Source organism: Balaenoptera acutorostrata, chromosome 20 (assembly GCF_949987535.1).
Source record: "Balaenoptera acutorostrata chromosome 20, mBalAcu1.1, whole genome shotgun sequence".
NCBI classification, from domain to species: Eukaryota; Metazoa; Chordata; class Mammalia; order Artiodactyla; family Balaenopteridae; genus Balaenoptera; species Balaenoptera acutorostrata.
This window is the reverse complement of record NC_080083.1, coordinates 53,651,424-53,667,949: the sequence shown is the minus strand read 5'-3', so window position 1 is coordinate 53,667,949 and position 16,526 is coordinate 53,651,424. Positions and strand designations below refer to the sequence as shown.

At 57.3% G+C, this 16,526-nt stretch overlaps 1 protein-coding gene across 15 annotated transcripts in view; it reads right to left on the bottom strand.

Moving 5' to 3' along the window:
• Positions 1-16,526, bottom strand: part of RBFOX3 (RNA binding fox-1 homolog 3) — a 449,725-nt gene that overhangs the window by 351,013 nt on the left and 82,186 nt on the right. For 2 of the 15 annotated variants that reach the window (XM_057536052.1, XM_057536051.1), the window contains exon 2: positions 12,090-12,257. The exons of the other annotated variants lie outside the window; for them this stretch is intronic. The gene's annotated coding sequence lies outside the window, so the exon portion shown is untranslated. The remainder of the gene's footprint in view (positions 1-12,089; positions 12,258-16,526) is intronic. 15 annotated transcript variants of the gene reach the window in all.

The following is a 16,526-nucleotide window of genomic DNA, read 5'->3' as shown; positions in this document are numbered from 1 at the left end:
CTGGCTCCCACAAACTCCTCCCCCCTGCCTGGCTCCCACAAACTCCTCCCCCCTGCCTGGCTCCCACAAACTCCACCCCTCTGCCTGGCTCCCACAAACTCCTCCCCCCTGCCTGGCTCCCACAAACTCCTCCCCCCTGCCTGGCTCCCACAAACTCCACCCCTCTGCCTGGCTCCCACAAACTCCTCCCCCCTGCCTGGCTCCCACAAAATCCTCCCCCCTGCCTGGCTCCCACAAACTCCTCCCCCCTGCCTGGCTCCCACAAACTCCACCCCTCTGCCTGGCTCCCACAAACTCCACCCCTCTGCCTGGCTCCCACAAACTCCTCCCCCCTGCCTGGCTCCCACAAACTCCTCCCCCCTGCCTGGCTCCCACAAACTCCTCCCCCCTGCCTGGCTCCCACAAACTCCACCCCTCTGCCTGGCTCCCACAAACTCCTCCCCCCTGCCTGGCTCCCACAAACTCCTCCCCCCTGCCTGGCTCCCACAAACTCCACCCCTCTGCCTGGCTCCCACAAACTCCTCCCCCCTGCCTGGCTCCCACAAACTCCTCCCCCCTGCCTGGCTCCCACAAACTCCTCCCCCCTGCCTGGCTCCCACAAACTCCACCCCTCTGCCTGGCTCCCACAAACTCCACCCCTCTGCCTGGCTCCCACAAACTCCTCCCCCCTGCCTGGCTCCCACAAACTCCTCCCCCCTGCCTGGCTCCCACAAACTCCACCCCCCTGCCTGGCTCCCACAAACTCCACCCCTCTGCCTGGCTCCCACAAACTCCTCCCCCCTGCCTGGCTCCCACAAACTCCTCCCCCCTGCCTGGCTCCCACAAACTCCTCCCCCCTGCCTGGCTCCCACAAACTCCTCCCCTCTGCCTGGCTCCCACAAACTCCTCCCCTCTGCCTGGCTCCCACAAACTCCTCCACGGCCAGCTGTCAGAATGCAAGCTCTCTGAAGGAAGGTGCTGGCCCTGTGGGATCAACAGGGGCTCCTGGGCCAGGACAGGGCGCAAAACCCTTCATCCAGAGCTAGAATCCAGCAGAGGCCTGTGCTCACCTTGACCCCTCATGCCCACCCACCTTAGAGACTTCAGACAGGAAAGAGGAAAGGACACGTGTGTGGGTGCCTGGACCCCTCATCTTGAGCTCTTGAGCGCCCTCCCTCGACGGAGCTCCTAGGACTGGGGCCTGAGCAAGGTCATCAGCCCCTCAGGGGCTGCCTGCGTAAGTAAGTGCCCAGTCACTAAAGCTTTGATGTAGGACGTGTACTCCAATCAGAACAGGCGGAGGAGGAAATGAGAGGGAAATATCCGTAACTGAGTCACTTACAGCCTATGTTTAAAAACCAAGGCTTCTCCACTGCCAAGTCAGAGGACAGCCATGGGAGAGGATTCCCTCATATCTAGTGTAGCTCACTTGCTACCCACGTGGTGCATTTTGTTATGACACTGTGTGAGTTTCTGCTGCCATAAATGACCACAAACTGGGTGGCAAAAACCAACAGAAGTCTATTCTCTCACAGAGGAGGCCAGAAGTCCGAAGGCAACTTCACGGGGCTGAAATCAAGGTGTGGCAGGGCTGCACTCCCACCAGAGGCTCTAGGGGGGAATCCATCGCCTGCCTTCTCCAGCTTCTGATGGCCTCAAGTGCTCCTTAGCTTTTGGCTGCATCTCTCCAGTCTCTGCCTCTTTTGTCACTCACAGGCCTTCTCTTCTGTTTGTGTCAAATCTCCCTCTGCCCCCCTCTTGGAAGGACATCTGGGATTGCATTTAGGGCCCACCTGGATAAAGAAGAATAATCTCCCCATCACAGGATCCTTAAATTAACCACACTGCACAGTCTGGTTTTGTCATACAAAGTAAAATTCACGGATTCTAGGGATTGGGACATGGGTATCTCTCAGGGGCCCATTATTCAGCCAACCACAGATACCATATGACACCAAAACCATACGTCAATAAACATATGCATGTAGGGATCAGGTTAGATTTGAGTAGATTCGATTAGATAGATTCATTCCCTGGTGACAAAGCTGGCCACTTGCCACAGGAAATCGTTCTTGGGGAGGTGCCAACTTAGCCTAGCTGGACTAAGGTGCCAACTTAGTCCTTAACCAGCAAGGTGAAGGACCCCCCCAGCGGGGCAGCTGCAGCTGAACGTCCCCACAGCCCAGGCTCCAAGACCAGGTGGGCAGAGAGGTCCATCGCTCCCTGGGGAGGGCCACCCCAAAGCTGTCCAAGTGGGGCACCACCAAAGTGCTCTGTATCATCAACCATCATCACCACTTCAGGTAAGGGTCTGCAGAAGACACCACCCAGGCCCTGCCATATCCCCTCACCCTTAACATATCAGTGGCCAACCCTTCTACTTCCTAGGACCACTCCCAGTACCAACTCTTTATCGATCAGAGTCCAGTCAGGAGGCAAAACCACACATTCATTTTGCCTCAAAATTACAGGGGATGCTTCATATAAAGAATTATTAACTACTACAGGGAATTGAGATAAACGGGGATTGGCTAACGAGAGGGAAAGTGAACTCTAGAAACATGAGATCAGTAGATATGAGGATCTGCCATTACTCCTAGGTCTGAGCTAGAAGAGACTCCAAGGAAGGGGAACCCCCACCCTCACCCCCAGGCCGAGATCCAGACCTTGTGGAGAGGGCACAGCTATGGCCCCCTAAAGAACTGCCAGCCCCTGCCCGGGGGTCTCTGTCTGCCAGGGCCTGAAGGCCTGGAGTCCAGGCATTATGCTTCCTGAGCAGCCTCGAGAAGGAATGGCAGAGGTGAGTGTACACAGACCCCACCTCCTCCCCATGGTGAGAGAGCCCTGGGGGGCATGTTCTCACTGGCCCCCGGAGTCCCAGTGGGATAGGCTCCAGTTGCCCTCGAGGCCGTGGGCTGCCTCTCTCCCTGTCCCCCTCCCCACTCCCCTTCCTCCCCATCACTGCCTGTCCCTGACCACCTTATCTCAGGGTCTGCTCCTGGGAGCCCCCAGGCAGAGACACAGGCACTGCCAGAACACCAGGCAGGCACAGCCAGAAGCAGAGGTGGGCCAGCCTGGAGGTGTCTGGGACGAAGTGGACCCAAGAAGGTGGCTGAACGGGGCAGTGCTGGATTGCTCCGTCGAGTTTATGATGAGCATTTTGACAATGAAACTGATCTGTATCACTGTCACCCACTAAGTATTGACTAAAGGCTAGCAGAGGTGCTGGATGCTTTACCGGCACGTGTCATTGAACCCACACAACCAAGAGCTTCTGCTGTTGTCCACATTTTATGGTGGAGGAAACCAAGGCTGAGAGCACCTCCCAGCCAAGGCCGCGTCACTAGCAAGAGGCCGAGGGTGGACTCAAGCCCAGGTGCTCCCCATTCCCCACCCTCATCCAAACCAAACACATGAATGCTTACAGCTGACTTCGTGAAGTTCCCAGGCTGTGGATGAAGATAACCAGAGGAAGCAGGCCTTTGAGGGAAAAAAGAGAAACCCAGACGAGGAATGAGGACATAGAGACCCCGAGTTCCTGCAGACCAAGAGTGACCCCAAGGTCTCCACTTGGAAGCTGCCTCTCCCCAGAGCGGAGCAGAAGCAGGAGGGAGGAAGCGGCAGGAGGGACCCGAGGATGCCAGTTTCCTGCCCAGCTGGACTGCAGGACCCTTCTGAGGGCGTGGAGAAGGGCTGAGGACTCTCAGCTGTCACTTGGCTCCCGTGATCACTAAATCACGAATCACAGGGACATTGGAGGACCTGCTGCGTGGCCATCTGTCATGGGGCACTAGGAAGCAGAGGCCCGCTGGGCAGGAAGCTGGCTTGGGTGACCTCCACGTCCTGGCCCATCCTTGGGTCCAAGTGCTGTCAAACTTCTCAAGCGGGCACCCAGGCAGCCCCACGTTCCGGCAGCGCTGCCCCAGCCACAGAGCATCTCAGCCTGGTAAACAAAGACCGAATCCCGGACCGTGAGAGAAAGGCTATGTCGAGGGCGGCGAGGATGGAGGGGTTGAGCTGGACCTGCCCCTGGCTCCGTCCTGTTTGTCACAGGTTGGGAAGGTAGGGGTGGGGCAGGGGTGGCATCTGCCAGCTCAGCAAGTCTTGGCAGGACGAAAGCATTAGGTCACAGAGAAGTAGACGAGGAAGGGAGGGTGGAGGAGCACAGAGACGGTTCCCTGTGATGACCATTCTGGATGCTGCCCCGTGAAGGCCCCAGGATGGAGAGCATCTAGAGTCTCTAGGCTTCTCCACTAGCCACGTCATCACTTCACTGCAATGAAGGGCTGAGCCTGTGACTGGCGCTCTGGGACAGCACTGGCTGTCAAGCAGCTGCCTGAGAAGTTAAAGAAGCCCCCTGTCCCCCCAGAAAATGGTCAGCACCCTTCGGTGGAATCTGAGAGGCGGGAGAGCAGAGGAGCCTGGTCCTGAGCACCTGGCCGTGTGGTGGGGGCCAGGGCGGGGCTGCAGCTCCAGAACCCCACCTCTGTGGAGCCAGGAGGAGGCAAGTGACTGGGGAGCAGCCTGGGGCCTGGGGAGGTGACCTCTCTGCCCTGCCTGCTTCTCACCCCACGTTTGGAGTCAGACGCTGTCACTTCCAGGCCCTCAGTTCTTATTTCAGACAGGCTGGCCCTATCAGATCCAGCCCTGCCCTCCGACCCTGGGAAGACCCCTTCTCTCAAGGTGCCCCTCAGACAACCCGGGCTGAGGGTGCAGGCGCTGGACCTTTCTAACCCCGCTGTTGTCAGAGCTCCGACACACACCCACACTGCCGGCCACTCACAGGACCTCCAGACGGGGAAGTGGCAGCTTCCTTCTGATGTCCTCGGGGGCCCCTCCCAGCAGCACCGGCCTGAGGAGGATGGGGCTGTGGCCTGGCAGTCCTGACCCGCACGTCACGTGGGCATGCTGGCAAAGGCCCGATCTCAGCCTTGGGGTGAGAGAGGGGACAGCCCTGCTAGCCACCCCTTGGTTGTGCAGTCATTCCAGTGGTCAAAGTGGATTCAGGGCAAACAGAAGCCCTGCCCCCCTAGACCCAGGGGGAATGCCCCACCCCACGTCTCTGATGGCTCCACCACCCACACACGTGACTCAAGATTACAGTGTGCTCTAAATGGCTGCTTCTTACGCAGCAAAGAGACCCCCTCATGTTGAACCGTAATACACCACTGACTCCACGTCTGGGGTTCAGACGAGACCCTCTACTTGGGGCAAGCATCATCACTGCTTCTCATAAGTTGGCTGTATCCTGCAGCCCCTGGAGGAGACGTTCATGAATATCTTCAGTGCTAACAGGATCTTTCTAGAAGGTTCCAGAGACTTCTCTAACTGCCACTCCGCAAAGGGAAGGGGGAGGAATATCTTCTTTCCTTTACAGATGAGAAATGGGAGGCCTGGTGTCAGCACAGCCCCACAGAGCAGGCCAGGAAACCCCCCCCCATCCCCCTGAAAGGCAGATTCTACCTGCTCCTGCCCCACCCACTGGGGGCCTGGGAATCCCATCATGGCAATGAGACCAAGCAAGAAAGTCTCAAATTCCAGAGTTTTCCCACCAGGACACCCACCAAACAGCTTTGCTCTAGTTCTTCTCATCAAAGACCTCAGATGGGCCTGAGGAACCCTGGCTGCAGTTACCTTGGAAAAGGATCAGGTCCCACCCAGATTTAAACCACGCGGCTGGAGCTTCATGGGACAGGCTTTCAAATTGGCTGGTAACAAGGATACTGGCAGACCTCAGAGGCTACAGTGAAGGCGGGGTGTGTGGATAAGAAGGGGGAGCATGCGGGAGAACCCGGTAGACAGGGGCACTGTGGAGGGCAGACGTCATTAACCCCCAAGGGGACATTCCCGCAGCAACCTGGGAGCCTTCTGGGTTGGTGGTGGATTTTATTTGTCATTTACTCATTTTTGCTGGAAAGAGCTCCCACAGCCTGACCACTGGTGTCAATAATGAGAGTGTGTGGAGTGGCAAAAGGGGACCGCAGTGGGGTGATCACCCAGCTGGGGCGGACAGCGGACATCACCACCAAGTCAGTGTCACTGGCTTGTCACACCCTTTCCTGGGTTGGGGCCCCTGACGGGGATTTGGGGGCATCCTGTGCTGGACCCAGACCTCCTCTGCTGCCTCTCCATTGCGGGTCCTTTGGGACGGGAGCGTCACCCTGCCCTGCACGGCCCCTCAGCCATCAGCCCCCTTTTTGTCATTCTCCTCAGCTCCCTCCTTTCTCTCCCTGCACCCTTGCCCCTCCTCGCAGTCACCCCACAGCAGCACTCAGGGCCTCCCTGCTCTGGCTCTGCTGAAGCTGACTGGGGTTTTAATGACTCCACTGGGGTTGAGGCGAGCCCCCCTGCCCTGGCCTCCCAGGCCTGTCCTCCCTGCCAACCCATCCTCCCCACCAGCTCCATCCTCCTCACCAGCCTGCTGCCGCGCAGCCCCTTGCCCCACTGCAGAGCGCAGGGGCGCCCTGGGTGGCAGTCCCCACCCCGTGTCCCTCCACTTCTGCGATGCATGCCCAAGTCCTTGACTTTCCCTCAGCATCACAGACACAAAACTGAACACACCCCCGGGTCGAAGGGCCCTCCTGTCCTTCCTACCACCTGCTCTGCCTGGCCCCATGCCCCCAGCAGACCCCAAGAGGCCATGCTCAGATTATGAGAATGTTTCTGTTCATTGCAACCCTGGCTCCTTGCCCCAGCTGCCCTCGGGTCCCCAAGGGCATTGTGAGCAGCTAGGACCACCAAGAGGCCTGACAGGGCATCGTCCCTGCCACGTCATCAGCAGGAGTCCAGGGGCCTGCCCCTTCCTTCCCCTCCAGGCCTGCATAATTCCATCATTCCATTCATCTCTCCAGCTCCTCTGGGAACTCTCAAGCCAGAATCCAAGGTTAGGGCCCAGGGCTGGGAGCTCCAGGCAGGGCAGGGAGGCTCCTGATGGGAAGCAGGGTCCCAGCCTGTGCTTCCACTGACCCATGGACTCTGGGCTGGCCACTCCACCCCTTTCTGAGCCTCAGTTTCCCAACTGTCAGGATGGGCCGGCACTAGGGAATCAGCAGAATCCCCTCCATCCTACTGTTGGGCACAAAAGCCTGAAACAAGGAGGTACTGCCAGGTATTTTCTAATAAGCATATATTATTTTTATAATTGGAGAAAAACAAACTTCATGACAGGAGTAAATCGCAGCAAAGGCCATAAAATTACCTCCGGGCCCCAAAGGGTGGCATGAATGGCCTCACACGGCTCAGAGAACAGCCAGAAGTCGGCCCTGATGGTCAGCCAGCCAAGTTTCCCACAGGGGGACAAAGCAGCAGAATTGCCTGGTATGGACAGAGGGACCACAGAAAAGTTGCTGAGCTCACCCTGAAGGCAGGACGTCCGTGGCCATACCACCGGTGGGCCAGCAGGCCTCCTGGGAGCTTGGCTCCCAACCCGGGCCAGCCGAGCCCCGGCCCTCACTATCCACAGTGCCCCACCTCCTACCCGCTGCCTGTCTGGCAAGCATGCAGGACACTGGGAGGGGTGAGGAGCACAGCCGCTACTGGCAGCCAGCCACCCCAGCCTCAATGACACGCTCATTTCTATGCACTGTCAGCCCCGCCAAATCCCGTGACCTTGGCATTTGGGGGCCACGGGAGAAGGACGTGGTGCGTGCACAGCCCCTCCATCCAACGCATCAATTAACATTCCCTGTGCAAAAGTTGGGGCTGTAATTACAGCAAGTGATTAACAGGCCGAGGTAGCCTGTCTCAGAGGGAGAGATTAACAGCCGAGGTTGGGAGTGCCTGCGCTCACCTCGGAACCACCGGTGCGTCTTAAACAGGGGCCTCGGTGCCCTGGAAGCTGGTGATTAATGGAGGGATGAGAGTGGGGACGTTTCCCTGGCACCCGTCACCGAGCTTTTTGCTCTTGGCGGTCACCGTGCTGGCCAGGTGCGGGAAAAGGGAGGGCAGCCAGGACTTGAGGCAGAGCACCGGAGCCCCAGGGGAGGCGCAGGCCTCGCTCTGCCTTCCCCAGGCTGCAGAGGACCCCGGGGCAGTGGCTTCCCCATGGGGGAGAGGCAGAGGAAGGCCAAGTCTACAGGGCCCACAGACATCAGGAGACTCAGCCCCTTCATCAAACCACGTGGAATCCGTGGCCACCCCTCCCCTCCCCTGCCCCAGGTAACACTCGGGCCTCCTCTAACAGGCAGAGGCTCCTGCCAGGACAGCCGCCATCCCAGCAAGGGTGCCCAAGTCAAGCAGAAAGCCTGCTCAGCTGGCCGAGGGAATGGAGGAGCCTGTGGCGGGGGGGCACCTCCGAAGGATGGAGAGGAAAGGCGAGGGGGAAGACACCCCCGGCGAACTGGGTGTTTGCAGGTACGTGGATGTGCTGAGACCCATGCAGGTGAAATAGCACACGGTGCGTGTGTGTGAGAGTGTGTGTGTGTGTGTGTGTGTGTGTGTGTGTGTGTGTGTGTGTGGTGGGCTGACACAGTGCAGCAGGTTACCTATTCTTTCAGGGTTAGACCACCTCCTGTCTCCATGTGAGGTGCTGGGACACAGGCATTGAGGGACCAAGTCCTGCCCAAGAGGCTCTTGGTCTCACAGAGAAGACGGTCATGCCAACTTGATAAATACCCGAGGGCTCTGAGGATGAGGCCTGCATAGGGAACCCACAGGCGTCACGGGTCTGACCTGTGGGACAGGGACAGGGGCAGGAGGGGCAAAGGAGAGAGGTGACCCCGAGATGAACCATGAATTCAGCTGGGAATTTATCTGTCAGGTGACTGCTGCCAGGCACACATCACCATGGACATGGCCACCGTGGCCAGGCCGCGGTCCTCAGCTGGACCCCAGTCCTCACGGTGAGACAGCACCGGCTGCTTGGGTTCACAGCCCAGTGCAGCCACATGCTAGCTGTGTGGCCTCGGGCTCTTCCTGGGCTTCAGTCCCTCTACTGCCCACGGGAACGACAGGAGCTCCCGCCTCTTAGAAGGACACAGCACACGTGCCAGCACCTCACAAGCTCCCGTGGGGCCAGTGCCCAGCGTGGTTCCCCCCGTGGGTGTGTCCCTCGGTGTCTATCTGGGCACACACCCTAGTGGACCTCTGGGTGGGTCTACCCTGACTGCCCCTCTTCGTCCAGTAACCAGATCACCCCTGCGATTGGCGAATCACTGCTTCCTCTATCCAACCAAAACATCCTGCCCATCCTTGTGGCACTGTGATTGGTCCACGGGTTCACCTGTGACCCCAGCCAGACCTTCCCAAACAGTCCCTGGAGTTTTTACTTACTAAAGGGCAGTGGGGAGAGGCCCTCCACTCCCTGGAGTTGCTAGACCTACATGAAGGGCATCCAGACTTGCTGAGGGCATGCCTCTTCCCCCTCCAACCTGAACTGAGCAGGGAAGCTGTTGGGACGCAGCCAACACGCAGGGGCCCTCTCCCCCCGCTCGGTCCCCACATCCAGGCACCCGGGGCCAGGCTCACTCGCGCACTCCCGACCACATGAGCGGCAGAGGCGGGCATCTGAAACTCGCACCTGGGAGATTCGGGACTGGCACACACAACACACTCAGCAGTCGCCCACGGATGACCATCGCACGTGCGGGCACTGCTAGCACCAGTGTGCGCAGGGCGCCTCACGAGCCCCCACAGGGGTAGATTCCACACCTGCCCCACTTCACGGCCCGGGAGGCCACCTTTGCACCGCCATACACATACTCCAGGTGCCCTGAACCAGCCAGGTCCAAGCTGCACCCTCTTCCTTCCGGAAACCCGGCTTCCACTGAGGTGCTTCCACTGAGGACTTAAACCAAGGCCTTCTCCCCTTGACCAGGACTAGCCTTGAGTCCGCGGTTCCATGTGCCCACGGCCAAGAACATTTCCCCAGGACAACAGAGAGAGAGCTAGAGCGAGCTCTGGCCGGCCAGGAGTGTCAGCTGCTGCCGTGTCAGCCAGTATCCCAGGCACGACAAACGCTCAACACAACAAATGAAGAAAAATGAACTACTTCCATTGCCGAAAACATTCCCATCCCCGTAGGGTTTAAGATGCAAAGTAAGAAGGGACAAGTTACCTGCCAGCCATGCCGCCCCTCCCCGGGCACCCCCTCCCCTCCCTCAGCTCCCTGCCTTCCCTGGATGGCCCCTCACCCTTTCCCTGTGTGCATCTATCCTGCGCCGCCGAGTGCAAGGCCAGGAGGTTGCCCCTGGAGAGATGGCCTTGGCAGTGTGCAGTGGGAATGAGGCAGAAGAGAGTGCTGGTTAAACGTGAGGTGTGGGGACGTGTCCATGCACGCAAGACAGGCAGCCTGCGGTGGGCATTTAGTAGAAATCATTCCTGAGGGATGCACCATCCTCACTCTGAACTTCAGGGAGGCATCTCAGTGCAGTGTAAACCTGCCTTTCCCTCTGGTGGCCGCCACTCTCCCCTCCAGGTTCCTGCAAGCGTGGAGGCTGGGCAGACAGATATCTGAACACGGAGCCCCACCCGTCTTCCCTCCTGTTCTAAGGGAACGCCACCTGAGGACTCACCCCTTCCACCTGGGTCCTGTCTGCAGCACTTCTAAGGCTTTTCCTGTGTGCCAGGAGCTGGGTACAAATTAGGGTTTTCTGCCCCCACAAGCTTGTAATTCTGCCAAGGATGAGAGATGTTGAAATACAGAAGGCAGTAACCTGTTTTGGGAGTGACCAGTCCTTTGCCAGGACTCCCCTCCCCTGCCCCCAGGACCACTGTGAACCCCTGACCAAGGCTGGATGCACCATAGTGTCGCGCTGGGAACCACTGGACCTGTGGCTTCCCCCTGCCACCCCCCAACCAGGGCCTCCATCAGCACCATGCCCCCAGGGGGATTCTCAAGGAGGCAGAGGAGATGGGGCATTGCAGAGCAGTTTTCACGGCTACAGACAGAAGTTTCCAGGCACTGCGGTGTCTTGATTCCATCTGGTAAGGGTGGAGTAAGAGGGAGCCACTGAGCAGTGCTGGATAATAGAAACACAACAGGCTTTGGGATCCAGAAGATGTGGTCTTGGGACTTGGTGCTGACCCGTCCAGAGGGACTTGACCAGATCCCTTGATGTCCCTTGACCTTGCTTTCCCCATCTGTAAATGGAGGTACCATCCTCTCTTTATGGGTCTGTTGAGAGGATTAAGTGAAGATGGCCCAGGAAGAGCTGCTTCATGAATATTCATGCCCAGGCCAGAGGGACCGCTAGCTCAAGGCTCTGCTGGAGTCCCAAGTTGGAGGGCATCTACAGAGGGGGCCCGGGGACCTTCTTCTCTGACTGGCAGAGATGACATGGCGGGGAGGAGGGGAATGCTCAGGTAACTTGGATGAGAATTTTAGATCATCTAGATGGGGCCATGGACTCTGGACCATCCCAAAGCCCACTAGAACAACCATGTCCATCACCCGTGAAAGGATAAACAAAGTGTGGTCCATCCACAAGATAGAATATTATTTAGCCTTAAAAAGGAGTGAAGCACTGACACACGTTACAACATGGATGAACCTTAAAAACATTACCCTAAGTGAAGTAATCCAGACACAAAAGGATAAATATTGTATGATTCCACTTGTATGACATCCCTAGAATAGGCAAATCCATAGAGACAGAAAGTAGAAGAGAGGTTTACCAGGGGCTGGGGGAGGGGGAATGGGGTGTTATTGGTTAATGGGCAGAGTTTTACTTGGGGACGATGAAAAAGTTCTGGAAGTAGATAGTGGTGATGGTTGCACAACAGTGTGAATGTCCTTGATGCCACTGATGTGAACACTTAAAAATGGCTAAAATGATACATTTTACGTCATATGTATTTTACTACAATAAATCTCAAAAAAGAGAAAGCAGCGTGCTGGACTCTGTAGGGAAAGAGGCGGGTGCAGGAGGGGTCCCCATTCTGCTGGCCAAGCACTCACTAAGTGCTTCAGTTACTGGGCAGAGAGGACCTGTTGTCAACACAGCTCTAACAACTGGCTTCGGAAGAGGGGCAGTGGAAACCCGCCTGCCCACCCTGGCCTCTCACTGGCTCTAGAGAGGGAGGGTTGGGGAAAAAACCCGCTGTGTTGCTGTACTGCGGGGAGTCATCTTTTCTGTAACATCAGGAAATTTCCACTTCCAAAGACACCTTACCCTGCATCCAGACTCCCCACCAGCAACTTCAGGAACCCCCTCTGCTGTTCTCGACTCCACACCACACTCCCTGCAGATGGCTGGACTTCTTGAAAGCAGCTGGCCTGCGGTCTGACCAGGAATCAATCCTCCGTGCGGACGGGAGGCCACCAGAGAAGCCCGACAAACCTCCAATAATTACAAGGAGATAAGACCATCAGGTATAATTAAACAGTGTCCACAGGCAGACCACTCGGCTACAGCTTCTGTCCCCCGCCCCCTCCTCCTTTTCCCCAAGACTGCAAAATAAATTATCCTGTGAAGTCAGCAGAGGTTGAGCTATGGAAACAATTAAACAGAAATTAAAGCTAATTCATTTATACTCCAAGCACAAAGTGGATCATGTAGGTTTTTTTTCTCTCTCTCCTCTTTCCGCCTTGGTGTTAGAGAGGACTATTATGGGAAATTAATCACGAAGCAAAGCAATGAAAGTGATCTATCACTCGCTAAAGTGCACTGACCGACTGTATAAAATCTATTATAGCAGCTGGAAAATGTAGAGGTAATGCTGTTTGGGAGAAGGGAGAGGCCAGGGAAAGAGGGGGTTCCTAGCTGAGGTCCGAGTGATGGCCAGGCCAAGGACCCGCTTCCTCCACGTCACATTGTGCTGGAAAGAGGTTTGCATCTGAGTCTCACTGGGCTTGTTCAAGGGGTCCCTGAGGCGAGGCTCACACCCACAGAGGAAAAGCATGAGAAGGATCCCCCAAGGCCAGCGGGGCTTGGGCCTAGGGGTCAGAGGGAGAATCTGTGTGATTCTCACCATTTTCCTCAACATAGAAGGTTGGGGCTGTGAGGACAAGCCCCAGGAAGGAGCCCTGCAAGAATCAGCCAGGCCTCAGTGTCCCCATCTACAAACTGGGGGTGACGCAGCCTGCCCTGCCCCGCCTCCCAGAACCACGTGAGGATGAAATGAGCAAGTGGGCAGGGAAGTCTTCTGGAAGTATGGAGCGTGGAGATGCCGAGTGGCTGGCGCCAGGCCCAGTAAGCCCTGTTCCTGGTTTCCTGCTTTCAAGAGAAACAATTTCGAAAAATTGTTTTCCCATCGTGTGGGGGGTGGAGATGGCATAAGTGGAACATTTCCTCCAAACGAAGGGGGGGGCCCAGGGCTGCTGGGGCAAAGAGCTCAGAAGCGCCGGGAAGGAGGAGGCTGGCCCAGGAGAGGCATCATCTTCAGGATGCTGAGCTCGGGAACTGCTGGGAGAAGACCTGGGGCTGGTGGATCCCCTAAAGCCCTGGGGGCGCCAAAACGGATGCTCAGGAGGTAAACGGGGGAGCTCAGGAATTGGGGGGAAGGCTGAGCTTTGAACTCAGCATAAAAAAGGAAGAGACAAAGGCCGCCTCCACTCTGCTGCTCTCCTGAAGGGCAGACAGCCCTTTCGGCAGATGGGGCTGCCCCTGGGAGCCCACACACCCCACTGCTGCCCCAGGGCTCACTTGCCAAACCAAGGCCTGCTGCCATGCTCTCAGGCAGGTGCCAGGGGACGGCCAGAAGGGGAAAGCAAGGCAGGAGAGAGGAGCCAGGTGATGCGTGAGAAAAGGCACGTCCAGCTATCTCCTAAGCCCTCTCATTCAAGAATGGCCCTGACTTCACAGCCCAGCCCAGAGTCAGGCCCAAGTCACCCAGGATATGCCTGAGGCAAGGCCCTCAGAGAACGGGCAGAGGGGCCAGTCCCCTGGGGCTCAGCCCCTCCTCCTTCCCCCTCTGCCATTCCTGCACACCATCCCCTGTGCTAAGAATGGGGGTGGCCCTCTCTCCCCTGGATCATCTTCCTTTTACCTCCCCTGTCTGCACTGCCAGAATCATCCTGGGGCCCGTGCAGTAAAGGGTTAGCTTTGCCCCAAAAAAGGTTTGGCCCTTGCCTCTGGTTCCTGGGAGGTCACCTCTGAGCCCTTGGAAGGTCCTGACTAATAAGTGTCTTTGTTTACCTGGGGGTCTTGGGCAGCCAGATAGTCACACTATGCTGACAGTGTGATTTGGGAAGGGGGCCTGGGGCCGTGCTGTATCAGTTTGACCTCCTGGGGGGCCACAGACAAAGGTCAGCCACGTGGGTGGTCAGTGATGTCTATGTGATCAGCTCCCAGTGAACACTCTGGACCCCGACGCTCAGGTGAGCATCCCTAGGTGGTGAGCACTGTCAAACATCGTTTTGAAAGGATTGAGGGCCGTCCACACGACTCCACTGGGAGAGGAACCTGGATATTCACCCCTGGTCTCGCCTGGACGCTGCCCTGGGCGCCTCTTCCCACTGCTGACTTTTATTTATTTATTTATTTAAACATCTTTATTGGAGTATAATTGCTTTACAATGGTGTGTTAGTTTCTGCTTTATAACAAAGTGAATCAGCTATACATATACATATATCCCCATATCTCCTCCCTTTTGTGTCTCCCTCCCACCCTCCCTATCCCACCCCTCTAGGAGGTCACAAAGCACCGAGCTCATCTCCCTGTGCTATGCGGCTGCTTCCCACTAGCTATCTATTTCACATTTGGTAGTGTATATATGGCCACTCTCTCACTTCGTCCCAGCTTACCCTTCCCCCTCCCCGTGTCCTCACCACTGCTGACTTTTATTTGTGTCCTTTCCCTGTGATAGACTGTACTCTTGGGAGTGTAACGGCTTTGCTGAGTTCCTCCAGTGAATCACTGGACCTGGGGGTGGTCGCAGGGCCCCCTGAGCTGTAGTGGTTCACAAGGCATATTAGGAATCATCGTGTCCAACTCTACCCGTGCAGTTGAGGAAAATGACACTGGGGTTAAGGGAGTTGTCCAAGGTCGTGTAGGGCCATGGGAAGTGGGCTGGGACCGGTGTCCCCTCCCTGGGACAGGGCCTTCCCCCTTCCAGCTTTCATCCTTATCGCCTTCCCCAAGGGAAGGGCTCACTGGGCAGTGTGTCAGCAGACTGAATGAGTGAGAGGGGGAAAAGGGGAGATGCGGGTACTAAGGCTGGTCCCCACTGGCCAGAGATGGCGAAGGAGCAGAGTGGCTGCCAAGGTCTTCTGCTTGGCAGCCGAGGGTCGGCACTGGGGACGAGGAGAGTGTTGGGCCGAGATAGGGAGCAGCCTGGAGCCACTGCAAACCAGGCTGCCCTCCCCAGTGCACATGCTGGGGCCCCGGGGGCAGGAGGCAGGGATGCTAATTAAAACCCCAGCACATGCTCCCAGGTGCAGACTCACACGCTCCACATTGCCCTCCGCACCCCTCAGACGCCAGCCCAGCAGCCAGCTTCCCTCTGCCCTGCCCAAAGCAAAGGGACGCAGGCCTGAGAGTGACTAATGTCCTCTGCCACTTCAGCCTGGCACCTGGGCCGGGAGGCATCCAGCGTCACAGCACCAAGAGGCCAGCACCTGCCCCTCAGCCTCGGGTGGCCAGGTGTGAGGGCGGGATTAATGTTGGGCTCCCCTCCAAGGCTGCAGGAAAGAGCATGGTGGGGCCTCTTCCAGACGGGGCTTCTACTTGATGCATCACTCTGTGTGGGAGGGGGTCCCCACCAGGACCGGCCACATGAGTTGCAGGCCTCAGAACAAAATGAAAATGTGAGGCCCTTGTTCGCATTTCGGATAGCAACAGCAGAGCTTTAAATCAAGTGCCAGCCCTTCCGAGCTTGGGACCCTGCACAGCTTTCCAGGTGGCACAGGAGCAAAGCTGGTCCTGAGCCACAACTACTGAGCCCACGTGCCACAACTACTGAAGCCCGCGCACCTAGAGCCCGTGCTCCACAGCAAAGAGAAGCCACTGCAATGAGAAGCCCACGCACTGCAAGGAGGAGTAGTCCCCGCTCGCCACAACTAGAGAAAGCCCGTGCGCAGCAATGAAGACCCAACGCAGCCAAAAATTAATTAATTAATTAATTAATTAAAAAAAGAAACGACACAGCAACTCAGTGCACGCACGCACGCACACACACACTCAGAGCCTCCCTCTGACACTCGGGAGACACTGAGCCCAGGTAAGAGTTGGCTGAGATGACAGCACAGCTGACATCGAGGAGCAGCTGTCCCAGAGAGCGCCCAGAGGGCCAATTCCCCAAAACGTGGGTGAGTAGATGGGCTCAGCCCTCTGGCCCAGGATCTGAGGTCCCAGAGCTAGAAGGTGCCAGGAGACCAGCTAGTCTGACTCCCTCCATTAGCAGATGGGGAAGGAACTGGAGGCTAAGAGAGGCCAAAAAGCTGCCTGGACTTCCCTCCCCAAGAGGTTCTCGGTGGACAGCGGATGTTCTGCACCAGGACCTTCCTCTCCTTGCAGGTCTGTATTACTAGCCCTGACCCATGGCTCAGTAAGAGCAAGGACCTCACAGTTGTGCCCTGTGCTCTGGTTCTGGAGCCCGGCCTGGGGCAGGACACGCTTTTCTGCTTGCAAGACGCTCAGAAAGGGCATGCGGGTGTCCAGGGTGACGG